This window comes from Staurois parvus, unplaced genomic scaffold, assembly GCF_062004578.1.
Source record: "Staurois parvus isolate SC_StPar_1 unplaced genomic scaffold, SC_StPar_1.0 ptg000402l, whole genome shotgun sequence".
Taxonomy (NCBI): Eukaryota; Metazoa; Chordata; class Amphibia; order Anura; family Ranidae; genus Staurois; species Staurois parvus.
In genome coordinates, this window is record NW_028318198.1 from 2,710,406 (window position 1) to 2,726,202 (window position 15,797).

The window sequence follows — 15,797 nt, forward strand, 5'->3', positions numbered from 1 at the left end:
TTGTCAGCTCATTCTAGCTTTCATAATTTATACTTTCTTCTGAATTATAAAATCAGAAAATAGTCCAACATGAAGACAACCTTTATTGAGCACATCATAAAAATATTTGCAAGTAGAAGTACATTTCAAAATGATGAGTAGACCAAAGATATAGGCAGCTGGAATTACAGTATAGGTAAATCTTAATTTTTCGAAAAAAAGTCCAGCTGGAACCCTCTGCTCCAAACTTGAAAACCACTCTATTGGTCAGTGAGGATACACATTATATTAAAATACCAATAGGAAGCTTTAGAATTCCGGAAATGGTGAAACTAAGCTTGATCAACAGTGTGTATATTGAGTTTTCTATTTATTTATTCTGTTTATTTTTTTGTATTGGTTAAACTATATGGACTTGTATCTTTTTATAATCTGACTATGTAACTCTAAAAAATTATACCAATAGTTGTATTCATAGCTGAGAAATCTTTACTCTAACCCAGAGTTTTTTTTCTCAGAGAATAGGTACAGGAACTCCCCCTTCCAAGTCACCCCTTGTGTCCATCCCCCACCCATCTCTAAACACCAACCATTGATTCCAGCCCCCTATCCACCTTCCAGTACAGCCCATTTTAGTTAATACAGAGGCAAATATCATTTTGTTATGAATTTGTATGTAGTTTGATAACAAGAAAAGCAATAAAATGGATCCAGTTCAGCCAACAACAAGAGATGCCCCTCCCCCCGGCAACCACATACACTATATTCCCAAAAGTATTGGGACACCCCTCCAAATCATTGGATTCAGGTGTTACAATCACTTCCATGGCCACAGGTGTATAAAATCAAGCTCCTAGACATGTAGACTGCTTCTAAAAAGATTTGTGAAAGAATGGGTTGCGCTCAGGAGCTCAGTGAATTCAAGCATGGCACTGTGATAAGTTGCTACCTGCGCAATAAGTCCATCCATGAAATTTCCTTGCTACTAAATATTCCACAGTCAACTGTTAGTGGTATTATAACAAAGTGGAAGCAACTGGGAACAACAGCAACTCAGCCACAAAGTGGTAGGCCACGTAAAATGGCAGAGCAGGGTCGGCGCATGCTGAAGCACACAGTGCGCAGAAGTTGCCAACTGCTCAGTGAATTCAAGTGTGGTACCATGATAGGTTGCCACCTGTGCAATAAGTCCATCCACGAAAATACCTTGCTACTAAATATTTCACAGTCAACTGTTAGTAGTATTATAACAAAGTGGAAGCAACTGGGAACAACATCAACTCAGCCACAAAGTGGTAGGCCATGTAAAATGACAAATTGTATTAGTGGTGAAGCGCTCAACTAAATAATCAAAAAAACTAGTGCAATAACCCCTTTAAATATACCCTGGTGAAAAAGGTGATAAATAATACCTCTTATACAAATAATACAATAATAACTAGTGCAATATCCTCATCACTGTATATTACATCCCTAGTGGTGTAGTGATAAACAACTAATAATACTTAAACTGTGCAAAAAAGATACTCAAATACAATTAATCGGACCAATTTAAATAAAATCAAATAGGATGGTGATGCCACACTGTGCAAAAACATAAAAAGTGTTCAAATAATATCACTCCATGCTGCAATAGTGCTCTTCGTGAAATCTTGACGTGACTCCCCTCAATGATAGCCAAAATGCCCCCTCACCTTCCACATTCGACCCTTGCGGGTCACAGAGCTTTTTATGTATATATATATATAATTGCCAGATTTATTCTCCTCCACTGCCTCCACCGACCATGGTCCTCCTCCAGGCAGTAAGTAATACTCCAAAAGCTCCCTTCACAAAACGGACTCTGCCAGATATAATTCTCCTCCACTGCCTTCACCGCTCAAAATCCTCCTCCAGGCAGTCAGTTACACTCCAATACCCCTCATAGAATGGACACAGGCACAGGGCGCATATGAAAAACAGAATCACATCTCCATAGTGCAACACCGTTTAATACACTGCATCAGTAGAATCGAACATTACACTCACATGTCCTTCAGCAAGGTAAAGCAGTTCCCATGTACCATGGGTGTATACAGGTGTCCAAAGATGGCGTCCGAACCCGGAACCGGAAGTACGTCACCCCTATACGTCGACGCGTTGCGCCACAGTCACGTGGCTTCTTCAGGATACCGTATTGGATGACCGCACTTCCTTATAACCGCTCTCCTAATCTACAAGGGGCGTGCATATTAACTCCATTTTCATGGAGCCCTCTACACAGGACGTCCGCGATCCGCCACTACTTCCCCTACTCACAACAATCAATGAAGGGCATATATATCTATATTTACAAGGATGACCCATGTATAACAATATGCTTTAATAATACAATTAACCCCCATTAAAAACTTTTATTACCCCATCTTTAATATTTATTAAAATAGGTATACAATATATATCAAATACCAATCATAAGCCAAAAAGGGATCTATTCAGGGAATAAAACAATATAGGTATCAACACACCCATATCTACTACCAATACTTCCCTACTCCTAATTATTTGAAACCCCCATTACATAAGCTAAATTTAATACATTATATTTATTTTAAACACATTAATTAAATAATTTATTTTAATCAATTCCAATAAAAACATGATTAAAAATCTACTAAAAATCTAAAAAATATATATAAAAATATATATAATAAAAATCTAATACAGAACTCCTGTATACTACCCATACCACATGTACACATAGATGAAATCATACATTTCTAAAATCGCCACATCTCGCATCTTAGGTTTTAACCAAATATTATTTAAAAGTCATTAATGAAACAATTGAGGTCAAATTCTATATTTAAACCTCTAGGTGACAACGTTTGCATAAAATAAATCCACTTGGACTCCGCCTGACTAATTGTTCTCACTTTGTGGCTTCCTCTCCAATGTTTTTTATAACGCTCTACCCCCCAGAATTTCAATCCCGAGGGGTCATTACCATGATGGCTCGCAAAATGTTTAGAAACATTATGTTTTGGGTTCCCCTTCAGTATGTTTGTCACATGTTCTCTTAATCTCACCCACAGAGCCCTTTTAGTGCGTCCCACATACTGCAGACCACAGTTACACTCTAGAACATAAATGACCCCTTCGGTTTTACACGTAATGAAATCTTTAATCTCAAATGGCCTACCATTGCTATTGGACGCAAACTCTTTCTTCTTTTGATTTTGCCCTTTTGTGGCTTTGCAGACACTACATTTTTTGCAAGGAAAAAAACCGGTGACATTAAACAGGGTACCTTCTCTATTCGTCTTAGGTGGATCCAATACGTTCTTCATAATTTTATTCCTTAAAGTGGGGGCTCTCCTATAGACAAACTTGGGTTGTTCTGGCAATATATTGCCTAATAACGGATCCATTTTTAAAATTGGCCAGTGCTTCTTAAAAACATTTTGAATTTTTTTATATTGTAAATTAAAATCCAGAATCACCGCTACTTGATCAACCTTCTTCTTATCATCACTTTTTATTTTATTCCCAATAAGTATCTTTCTATCCATATTGGCCACCTCCAATTTACTCTTCTTAAGATCAGACACAGCGTAACCTTTGGATGCAAACCTTTCTTCTAAAATCATGGCCTGAGTATTATAATCTTTTTTATATGTGCAATTCCTTTTTAACCTAATGAACTGGCCCTTTGGAATATTCAGTAACCAAGAAGGAAAATGACAGCTCTCTATCGGGATGTAACCATTCCGGTCCACATCCTTAAAATGCGTTATAGTACTAATAATTTCCCCTTGTACTTGGATGTCCAAATCTAAAAATTGGATGGACTGGTTACTGCATTTCCATACAAACTTTATATTTTTATTGTTATTATTTAATTGTTTCAAAAAATCCATCAGTTTGCTTTCATCCCCTTTCCATATGATGAAAACATCATCTATGTACCTTTTATACAACGCCAGTTCAGCAGGTTTATCCTTATATACCGAATCTTGTTCCCAGTGGGCCATGAACAAGTTTGCCACACTTGGGGCAAACCGAGCTCCCATGGCTACACCCCTAATCTGTCTATAAAAAACTTTGTCATACCAAAAATAGTTATGACTCAGACTAAAATCCAAACATTGTATAATAAATTTCCTCTGTGTCCGATTCAAATTACTTAATTCCCTCAGACCCCACCCCGTAGCTTCCAGTGCATCCTCATGATTGATAATTGTATATAACGAGGATACATCAGCGCTAGCCAATATTATGTTAGAGCTCCCCTTTTCCTCTTCCAGAAGCTGAATTAGATGTTTGGTATCTCTCAAGAACGATACCGTATTCTGGACCAATGGTTGTAAAAAGGTATCTATATATTGGCCCAATCTAGCCAATACCGATTGGATACCGTTGACAATAGGCCTCCCCGGTGGGTTGGCAGGATCTTTATGCATCTTAGGAATTGTATAAATTACTGGTATGCGACAGCATTCTGGTACCAAATATCTACTTTCCTTACTGTTTAATATTTTTCTCTTTTCACCTATTTTAATTAACTGTTCCAATTCTTTTCTATATATCCTTGTGGGGTCTTTTAGTAATTTCAAATAAGTGTCCGCATCATCCAATTGCGCCTGTAATTCACTACAATAGTAGTCCTTGGAGAGTACAACAATTCCCCCTCCCTTGTCTGCCGGCCTTACTACTATGTCATTCCTTTTCATTAATTTGTTCACACCTATTTGGAATCCATGGTTAACCTTCTTATTTGGAATTTGTAAATTCTCTAAGTCTTTATTAACCATTTTCTTAAAAACCTCCACTTGGTTATTACTGTTAATCTGAGGGTTAAAAACAGATTTATTTTTCAATGCGGTATGGGTAAATTTATCATTAAAACTCTTAAAAGTATTATCTTTGGCTCCAGTGAGCCCTAAAAAATATTTCTTCAAGTTCAATTTCCTGATATATTTCTGCGTATCTATGTATGTACTGAACTTATCCATATTCTTAGGGGGTGCAAATTTAAGACCTTTGTCAAGGACCATAATCTCTTCTCTTGACAGGGATGTTCCACTAATGTTAAAAATCCCTTCCCCTATTGGTCTCTTTTCCTTTTGTTTTTTGCTTCCTCTGCAGCCCCTTCTCTTCCTGGGCTTTTCTGTTTCCCTGGTACCGGACTCTTCTCCCCTTTGCCCCTCTCTAAAAAATCTCTACTAGGATAATGATTCAACGGTTCAAATCTATTCTGTGTTGGGACAGGACCCTGATTATCATACCTAGGTGGATACCAATCTCCATTCCTAGGACTTCTCTCATAATAGGGTTGATAATTCATCCCTTGTTGAGGATAATTCATCCCTTGTTGCGGATAATAGTTCCTCGATTGTTGGTAATCTGACCTAGATTGATTCGATCCATATGATTGGTAATAGGGTATCCCTCTTTTACCTCTCCCTCCTTGTCCATTATATGATCCTCCTCTTTTCGCAGGTCTCCACCCATTATTAGGAGTAGGGTAAGACTGTATATTGTATTGCTGGCTTCCATTATACGTGCCACTAACTGGCTCCTTATAAGACACATGCGGGGTAGGAGCTTTATCAACCACTATTGGTTTGACTGGTGTAGAATTGGTAGATCCTATATCTGGATTAGGGGCTGAGGATTGCCACTTGAACACCAGATTTTTTGAAAAATCATTGGTGTCCCTATGGTATTTCTTCATTTTTCTAAATTTCACCTCCGTATCAACTTTTTCCAAATCTTTACTTAATCGTTTTGTTAAATTGACCATTTGTGGTGTATCCTTAAATGGTTCAATTTGTTTCCTTATATCCTCTATTTGCATCTCCAAATTCCTCATCTTTTTCTGTTTTCTCTTAGCAAAAATTGCACCAGTTCCAAACCTTTTTCATTAAAAAAACAGAACCATTCTTCTACAGAATCTGCATCTGTAAGCCCATCGCTGATGGGAACATCCCATCTTAATCTCCTGGGGACTAATCTATCTTTTAGGTATTTTTCATGAGTGGCCATATCCCACCATGTGGTGACCTTTTTCTCCATAAAATGACCTAATCTCCTCAGGAGAGTATCCAGATCCCCATTTTTACTAATACCATCCTTATTAAATACATCCTCCAGATTAATGGTTCTATTTTCCAAAAACCCAAACACATCCATGTATGCTGCAGGAGGTAAATTGGTACAACTCAACGGAAAAAATATATAGAAATCCCCCTGCGCTCCACAGAACCTAGTGAGTGAGCTGCTATCACCTATTCTCTATACCCCAAGATATGTGAAACAAATTGTATTAGTGGTGAAGCGCTCAACTAAAATAATCAAAAAAACTAGTGCAATAACCCCTTTAAATATACCCTGGTGAAAAAGGTGATAAATAATACCTCTTATACAAATAATACAATAATAACTAGTGCAATATCCTCATCACTGTATATTACATCCCTAGTGGTGTAGTGATAAACAACTAATAATACTTAAACTGTGCAAAAAAGATACTCAAATACAATTAATCGGACCAATTTAAATAAAATCAAATAGGATGGTGATGCCACACTGTGCAAAAACATAAAAAGTGTTCAAATAATATCACTCCATGCTGCAATAGTGCTCTTCGTGAAATCTTGACGTGACTCCCCTCAATGATAGCCAAAATGCCCCCTCACCTTCCACATTCGACCCTTGCGGGTCACAGAGCTTTTTATATATATATATATATATATATATAATTGCCAGATTTATTCTCCTCCACTGCCTCCACCGACCATGGTCCTCCTCCAGGCAGTAAGTAATACTCCAAAAGCTCCCTTCACAAAACGGACTCTGCCAGATAAGGAAGTGCGGTCATCCAATACGGTATCCTGAAGAAGCCACGTGACTGTGGCGCAACGCGTCGACGTATAGGGGTGACGTACTTCCGGTTCCGGGTTCGGACGCCATCTTTGGACACCTGTATACACCCATGGTACATGGGAACTGCTTTACCTTGCTGAAGGACATGTGAGTGTAATGTTCGATTCTACTGATGCAGTGTATTAAACGGTGTTGCACTATGGAGATGTGATTCTGTTTTTCATATGCGCCCTGTGCCTGTGTCCATTCTATGAGGGGTATTGGAGTGTAACTGACTGCCTGGAGGAGGATTTTGAGCGGTGAAGGCAGTGGAGGAGAATTATATCTGGCAGAGTCCGTTTTGTGAAGGGAGCTTTTGGAGTATTACTTACTGCCTGGAGGAGGACCATGGTCGGTGGAGGCAGTGGAGGAGAATAAATCTGGCAATTATATATATATATACATAAAAAGCTCTGTGACCCGCAAGGGTCGAATGTGGAAGGTGAGGGGGCATTTTGGCTATCATTGAGGGGAGTCACGTCAAGATTTCACGAAGAGCACTATTGCAGCATGGAGTGATATTATTTGAACACTTTTTATGTTTTTGCACAGTGTGGCATCACCATCCTATTTGATTTTATTTAAATTGGTCCGATTAATTGTATTTGAGTATCTTTTTTGCACAGTTTAAGTATTATTAGTTGTTTATCACTACACCACTAGGGATGTAATATACAGTGATGAGGATATTGCACTAGTTATTATTGTATTATTTGTATAAGAGGTATTATTTATCACCTTTTTCACCAGGGTATATTTAAAGGGGTTATTGCACTAGTTTTTTTGATTATTTTAGTTGAGCGCTTCACCACTAATACAATTTGTTTCACATATCTTGGGGTATAGAGAATAGGTGATAGCAGCTCACTCACTAGGTTCTGTGGAGCGCAGGGGGATTTCTGTATATTTTTTCATGTAAAATGACAGAGCGGGGTCAGTGCATGCTGAAGCGCACAGTGCGCAGAAGTTGCTGTCTGCAGAGTCAATAGCTAAAAACCTTCAAACTTCATGTGGCCTTCAGATTAGCTCAACCACATTGCGTAGAGAGCTTCATGGAATGGGTTTCCATGGTCGAACAGCTGCATCCAAACCTTACATTACCAAGTGCAATCCAAAGCTTCAGATGCAGTGGTGTAAAAAAAATGCCGCCACTGAATTCTAGAGCAGTGGAGATGTGTTCTCTGGAGTGATGAATCATGCTTCTCTGTCTGGCAATCCGATAGACATGTCTGGGTTTGGTGGTTGCCAGGAGAATGGTACTTGCCTGACTGCATTGTGCCAAGTGTACAGTTTGGTGGAGGGGAATTATGGTGTGGGGTTGTTTTTCAGGGGTTTGAATTGGCCCCCTAAGTTCCAGTGAAGGGAACTCTTAAGGCGTCAGCATACCAAAACATTTTGGATAATTTCATGCTCCCAACTTTGTGGGAAATGTTTGGGGATGGCCCATTCTTGTTCCAACATGACTGCACACCAGTGCACAAAGCAAGGTCCATAAAGACATCGATGATCAAGTTTGGGGTGGAGGAACGAATCCAAAATATTAGACGTTGTCTTAACCACTTGCCCTCCTGAGGAATTACCCTCCTTCCTGACCAGGCCATTTTTTGCGTTACGGCGATGCATTACTTTAACTGACAATTACATAGTCATGCAACACTGCACTCAATTAAAATGTACGGCCTTTTTTTCCCAGGAACTGAGCTTTCTTTTTTTGGTATTTGATTGCCTGTGCATTTTTGATTTTTTTGTGCTATAAAAAAAAGACCAACAATTTTGAGAAAAAAAAACAATATTTGTGACTTTTTGCTATTAAACATATCCAGTAAAAAAATAAAAAAAATCTAATTTCATCATAAATTTGGGCCAAAATGTATGCTGCTATATGTCTTTGCTAAAAAAAATCCCAGTACGTGTAAATTAATTGGTTTACGTGAAAGGTATAGCGGTTACAAATGGCGGTATATATACTGGGATTTTTGTTATAATTTTTACTAGTAATGGTGGCTATCAGCAACTTATAAGCAACTGCGGGACTGCGGCGGACATTCTAACACTGGAGGGAACTGACTTGGTGTCACTGACATCCCCAGTGACTCCAATACAGTGATCAGTGCTAAAAAAAAAGCACTGACACTGTACTAATGGCACTGGGCAGGAAGGGGTTAACATAAGGGGAGATCAAAGGGTTAACTGTGTGCTGGGTGTGTTTTACTATGGAGCAGTGTCTGTGTGCTTCACTGTGCACAGCCATCCAAAGCAGTGTGCCCGAGGTGACAGGGAGGAGAACTATTAGTAAACAAAACAGTTCTCCTCCCTGTTGGAGATCCTTGGTAATCACCAGGCATCAGTTAGTAATCACCGGCCGGGAAATGCAAAATCACATATATATACGTGATTTTGTGCACCCGTGCCACCCTGTAGCAGTATTTCTGCTATAGGGTGGTCAGGGAGTGGTTAAATTAAAGCTACTTCTTGTGGGCAGAGACGATTCTTTACCTTGGCATACTGTAGGTTAGTAGTAGCTCGGCTAAGACTGACATTTTAACTGTCCTTGATTTATAAAAAGATGGAAAGAGGTTACTGTAATTAATTTCATAATAAAATATACTGTATACATCTGTCCAATGTATTTTCCTAATCTCAAGAAAGCTAGAAAAAAAAAATGTAACTTAAAAATAATCAATAAGCAGAGTCTTAGTTGGCTGATGTGATTTCCTGTGGGCAACCTCACTCAGCTATGCTTTAATGAAAAAGATAAAAAATAACTGCACAATATACCATCTGTGGTTAGCCCCAAGTACGGCAGTATGTTAACAGTGGTGCCAGTATATAAACATTATTGTTCCTTTGAGCCTAAATAGATTTTACAATTTAAAATAAAAAAAAAAGTCCAGACAGTATGAGAGTGACTGGTGATCACTAACATGCGGTCCTTTTGCTCTTACAGGAAGCCTCATCTATAATGTAGAACCTCCAATCAAGAAGATTGATAGTTCTGTAGGGGATGTATAGAAGGGAGAATGTCTGGATCTGGGGAAGCACTTCATTTGTTTGGCACTTTAAGAGCTGTCAGATGTCAAAAACAAATATGGCAGCACTCTTGATCTAATTCTTGCAGCAGAGACGGCAGCATCCTTACATTCTCATCTCTACATACTGTTCCCCAAAAGGGATGTGGGGGAGGGTACTTATCAGAATCTGGAAACCCCCTTTAAAATAAGAGGTCCCCCAGAAATCCAGCTCCACTCCCAGGTGAATGATTAACATGGTAACAGGTATTACTCATTCACAAAAAATGTAAATAGTAAATAAAAACACCCACACCAGGAAATGTCCTTTATTGGAATAAAATAAACAAATAAAACCACAAAATGTAAATTCAATGTCAACCACATCGATCTACGATGTAGACTCATGTGATTTATGGTGCTCTATCACCTGATGATGCTAATCCAGACAAAACAGACACAATGTTCACCGACTGCACTGCCACTTCTGTCACAATGCTAGATCTCCAACTGGCTTCTATATGTAATATAAATAAACTGGGGATGCTTGCTGATATATTTGACCAAATATGATCATAGCCATATTTGGTCAACTACATCACCCAGGATCTCCAGCAGGTCTGTTTAAAAACTTCAGCCAGCCAAGGATCTCTCATTTTGTGATAGGTGGGCTACCACTGCAAAATGACAAACTTCCACCTTTTCGATGGAAGACGAGTATCATCTATAGAAGAAGTATTTCTCCTGCTTCTATATATGAGAATTTCCTGCTGTCACTGGTTCCTAAGGCTTGCACCTGCCTCGTTCCTAGTAAACGCTTATGTCACGGCACTTTGCCTTACATGGCTGCCTTATTTGCTCAGTTATATCTCTACTATCTATGCCTCCTCCCTTATATAGCTGCAGACAGCTCTGGGAGTAGACATTTAGATATACGCTGGTTTGTCAGGTTTTTTTTGCAAGTCAACAGGCATCATGATTTGTGATGGATTTACTATGAAGTACTTTCTGGATTTGTATTACTTTAAAAAAGAACTTGATGCATTTGGGTGTCCTTATTGCAAGGTTACATTTTTTAGTAAATGACTGGGGCTATTATGTACCTTTTACTTATGTATGTGGGGAGGGCTTCCAGGTTTCCGATACGTTCCCCCACAGACCCCCCCACAACCAATGGCCATGGTTGTAGGGAAGATACCTTTGTCCTCATCAACATGGGGATGAGATGTTTTTTTCAGGTCCCCTATGTTGTGGCCATGTGGCCTGGTATGGTTCAGAAGGGGGGCACACACTCATCCCCTCTCCCTTTTCTGATCAGCTAAGCTGCATACTCTAAGGATCTGATATTTTTTTTATGGGGAACTCACACATATTTTTTTTTTTTGCATGGAAATCAACTTTACAATTCATACCAGACCAGAAAAGTCTGGTATGGATATCCTGGGGAACATCATGCATAATTTTTCTACTATTTTTATTGCGTGAGATACCCCCTTAAAATCCATACAGACTCAGTTTTTTTTTTGCATTTTTAAATTGTTGTGTAAAATAAGCACTGCACTAAACCAAACAAAATATATAAATATGCAATAAATAAAAAAAATATTTAAAAAATATGTTCAAACCTAAAGTGCTGAAAATTGTAAAAGAATAAAAAAAATTATACAAATAATGCTGTGAAAAGTCCAATCCACAATGCATCTAATACTGAAAGTGATGGAAAATACTGAGAAAATCGTGGATTAAGTAATCCAAAAGTCCAAGTGAAAATGTATAAGAAAAAGTATAGAAAGATAAAAAAAATCATCCAAAAGAATTCTGAAGAGAAATGCACTAGTGTAAATCAGATAGGCACATTACAGAAGGCAATGCCCTATTGTATAATAACAATAATATTGTATGTTAACACTAACGTAATGGTTGTTACTCACAATCTGGGGCAATTAAGGATAGTTATTCATATACAGTATATCATAGAAAATATATATGCAGCACTAGAAATAAAGTGACTATGTCCATAATGCGCAAATTAGCGCAAAATAAGTAAACTCCAAAATTGTCAGCAAAGTGACAATAAAGTGATAAAATGACCCTGAATATCTGATAACCAAATGAAATATAAAACAGATAAATAAATATAATGGCATAACATAAGGTGCTTCAAAATAAAGTCCAATAAACTTGTGAATGGATAAGAACCACTGTGGATCAAATATTGAGTTCCAGCACTTTTAGTGACAGCAAGATTCAGTGCAGGTGACTTCTTGTGGTAAAAGGAATGAATTGTGCTTGCACTTACCAGAAGCGCAAGTTACATGCGCATATCATAAATATCATATCCAGAAAGAGACCCTGGTGGTCATCATGGATCTGGTCACAACCTTGGGGGAGGGAGGCTCCAATGGCACCTACACACTGGACAGCACTCCAGACCTCGCAGCAAACCAATCCAGCACACAGGGACACAGGGATAACTCCTTGAGCGATTCCAGCCACTGTATTCATATACAGTATATGGTTGCTCACTCAGATTTATTTCCTAGGTAGTCTCCATTATTGAGGAATTTAGGGGACTACTGATGGTCACAGTCCAGGTTCCCAGGATCAGTGCAGGTTCCCAGGATCTAGGTCCCCTCACATGTAGCCTTGCACAAAGTATAATGGCAGAAGCAGTCTCTGATCAGCACTTTTCTCTTGGGCAGCACAACATCAAGTAGCTTGAGAAAACTCTAGACACATACCACTGCAGTAGAACATGATCCCCACAGTGGCTTCCTCCATGCATTCTGCAGGCAGGTGTCACAATTGTGTTTATTTTTTCCAGCATTCCAGTTTACTGTCCCTTGCTCTGTTGCAACAGTCAATCACTGTCCTCCTCAGGGCTTGATCCAGACTGAACCAAGATGGCTGCCCCCTGCATTGCTAACACTCCATAGATGAGCATTACAAAGTGATTTCCTTTAGGATGGCTGCTGCACTTCTGCATTAATGAATATTTAGTTTATTCCTGTCCACACTGCAGAAAGATACTACAGCAGCAACAAGAGAAGAAGTTCTACAGCAGTTATCAGCTACAGTCCAGGCTACACAGTTTTCATTGAAGGCAACGTGATTATGCAATTTTTTTATGATATGCTCAGTAATATTAATTGTAATTTGGCTATGGCATATTTAAAATAAATCTTCGAAATAATGTGAAGATTTTTTTTAGGATCCATGTTTCCAGAAATGTTAACACTTTACACCTCAATTGTTCTGTCAAAGTGATCTTTTTTCCAAAGTCTAATTGAAGCTTTTAGGTTAAGTATGTCGATATAATTAATGTGCAGAGAAAAGCTATATTTTAAATGTCTATTTCTAGTTGTTTAATAGAGCCGCAGTGCCATCCCAAAATTCAGTCTCCCAGTATTTAGCTACAGAGAGAGCTGCATCATTTTTTTGAAGAAGTAGAAACTCCTGTGCAGCAGTTTGACACTTTCCCTGTGAGTCAAGGGAAGAGCTGTGCAATCACGGTTATAGAACTGACTAAAAGCGGCGTGTGTGGACCTCCACAGAAAGACTGCTGCTTTTACACAGAGAGCAGTGGTCCTCTCCAATGCAAAGGGAAGTTTGGGTTCGCGCTCCATTAAAAGAGAAGTATGGCCAACACTTTTTGGTCATGATTTTTTTTGTGGGCCACAGGGGTGCACTTATTTTTGCTCTCCTGTGACCCAGAGCCACTCCAGGATTTGGATGGATCCCTACAATAATGTCAGGATCCAGCCATATGCCTAATTGACAGCTGGCTCCACCTCTGATCGCTAAGAGCAGAATCCAGCCACTCCTGCCCCCTCTCCTGACTGGCACTCCAATGAGTGTTGAGTGGAGAGCGATGATTGACAGTCAACACTATCCTCTTTGAACAGACTGAGAACTGAGTGGTCAGCAATCATGTGGTCACCCAATTCTCAGTCTTAATGTGTGACGAGGGATGGCTGCAGCATCACCATGATGCTGCAGCACAGAGGTGAGTATTAATATTTTTTTGTTTTGTATCTACCCCAAACTTCTTTAAGCAACTAAAAGCAGTAGAGCTTAAAATTTAGCTTTTCACGGAATGTTCACTGTATCTGCAAATCTTCAATTATGTTTTAATACATAAAGAAAGGAAACACAGCTAGTATATATCATCGCTGTCTGTTGATTCTAGCTGTAGTTAATATCAATATTTGGAATATTTTTAGAGTTGCCATAAGTAGACAAACCCTTAAATCTCATTCACTTTGTCCTTGAGAGCAGCAAAAATTTGACTTCAAACAAGTGGCTCCAATAAACGAAATCTGGAAAATGGAAATCTGTCACCCACAGTGCAGGAATAGAGAGATTCTAATCTCCCTGTGAGGATGGGGATTAGCGGCTTTAGGTCCCAAAGTGAAGATTCTGATTCAATCGATAAACCAGCATCAGAACTTGCCCTCCAGGATTCAAAGACCTTGCTCTGGCCTACATGCTGTACATTCAAATTCAAATACAGTACGTAGCTTAAATAAATAAAGCCCCCGGTCTACACACTGTATAATGTAATTTACTAATGGCATACAGAGTTTCTGTGTTGTTGACCTTTCTAATTATAGGAACCACTACCAAAAGATTTGTTATTTAGTCATAAAGCTGAAAGATTTATGTGTAACATGTCCTGAAAGAAGAAGTTTCACGAAATGGATTTCATGTATATCTCTGCCATTCATGCAACACAAGTTCCCACAATTTAAAGGGAAAATATAGTTTGTTCAGTTATTGTTTGAGACAATAAAAGTAAAGGAGTTCAATGAATGTAACTATTTGTCTGCGCAGCGCTTTACACCATAAGGGCAGACAGTACAATTACAATACAATTTAATACAGTAGGAATCAGAGGGTCTTGCTTGTAAGAGCTTAAAATCTAGGAGGAGGGTAAAATGATCCAAAAGGTAATAGCTGTGGGGATGAGCTGATGAAGAAAATAAAATTCCAGTTGTTAAGTGGGGGCAGAATAGGCTATTCTGAAGAAGAGGGTTTTCAGGGATCATCTGAAAGCAGACAGAGTAGAAGATAGTTGGACAACTTGGGGTAGGGAGTTCCATAGGATAGGAGAGGCTCAGGAAAAGTCCTGAAGGCGAGGATGGCAGGCGGTAACGAGGAAGCTAGAGAGCAGGAGGTCTTGGGAGGAATGAACAGAATGATTAGGTCAGTATTTAGAGACTAGGTTAGTGATGTAGCTGGAGTTGTGGATGGCTTTGTAAGCTGTTGTTAGTATTTTGAATTCAATTTATTAGGCGAGCAGAAGCCAGTGGAGGGATTGGCAGAGAGGATTAGCAGACACTGAACAGTTGGTAAGGAAAAATGAGGAAGGGTTGTAACAGCGCAAACACTGCAAAGTCCTGGGAAATGGTAGTATGGGTGATGGTGGTATTAGTGGCTACTGTATGAAGAGCGTAGGATTCCGTGTGGCACTGAGGGCAAGGCTTCCAAATAAGCTGTAGCAACTTCTGTAGATGAGAAAAAGGAGAGAAGCGCCTCTAAGTGCAATAAGTCTTTTAATTCAAGTCTAAATGTAGAAACACTCACATGTGTGAAGTAATCATAAGCATAAAAACCGTGGTTAACAATAGTTAACGGTGGGGTGGTAACCCGGGTGAAGAGCCGTCATCTCTCTGCGATGTGGGGAGGTCAGCTCTCGGCTGGAACAGCGTGGTGGCTGGAGGGGGAACAGTGGTGAGGCCAGCCTTCATGCACGTCCTCCCTCAAAGCCGGATGGAACGCACGCTGGAACGTAGCGGCGGCGTGGCCGTGATGACGTCAGATCCCAGGGTGCACTGCGACGCGTTTCGGAGCATGCACTGGCCGTGGAAGGCGGAAGTGCACTCCTTTTTCAAGCAGGGGAAA

General features: G+C 39.3%; 1 protein-coding gene across 1 annotated transcript in view; it reads right to left on the reverse strand.

The window, feature by feature from the left end:
- OLFM3 (olfactomedin 3) overlaps positions 1-15,797 on the reverse strand; it is a 340,444-nt gene that overhangs the window by 203,290 nt on the left and 121,357 nt on the right. The gene's annotated exons all lie outside the window — the stretch shown is intronic.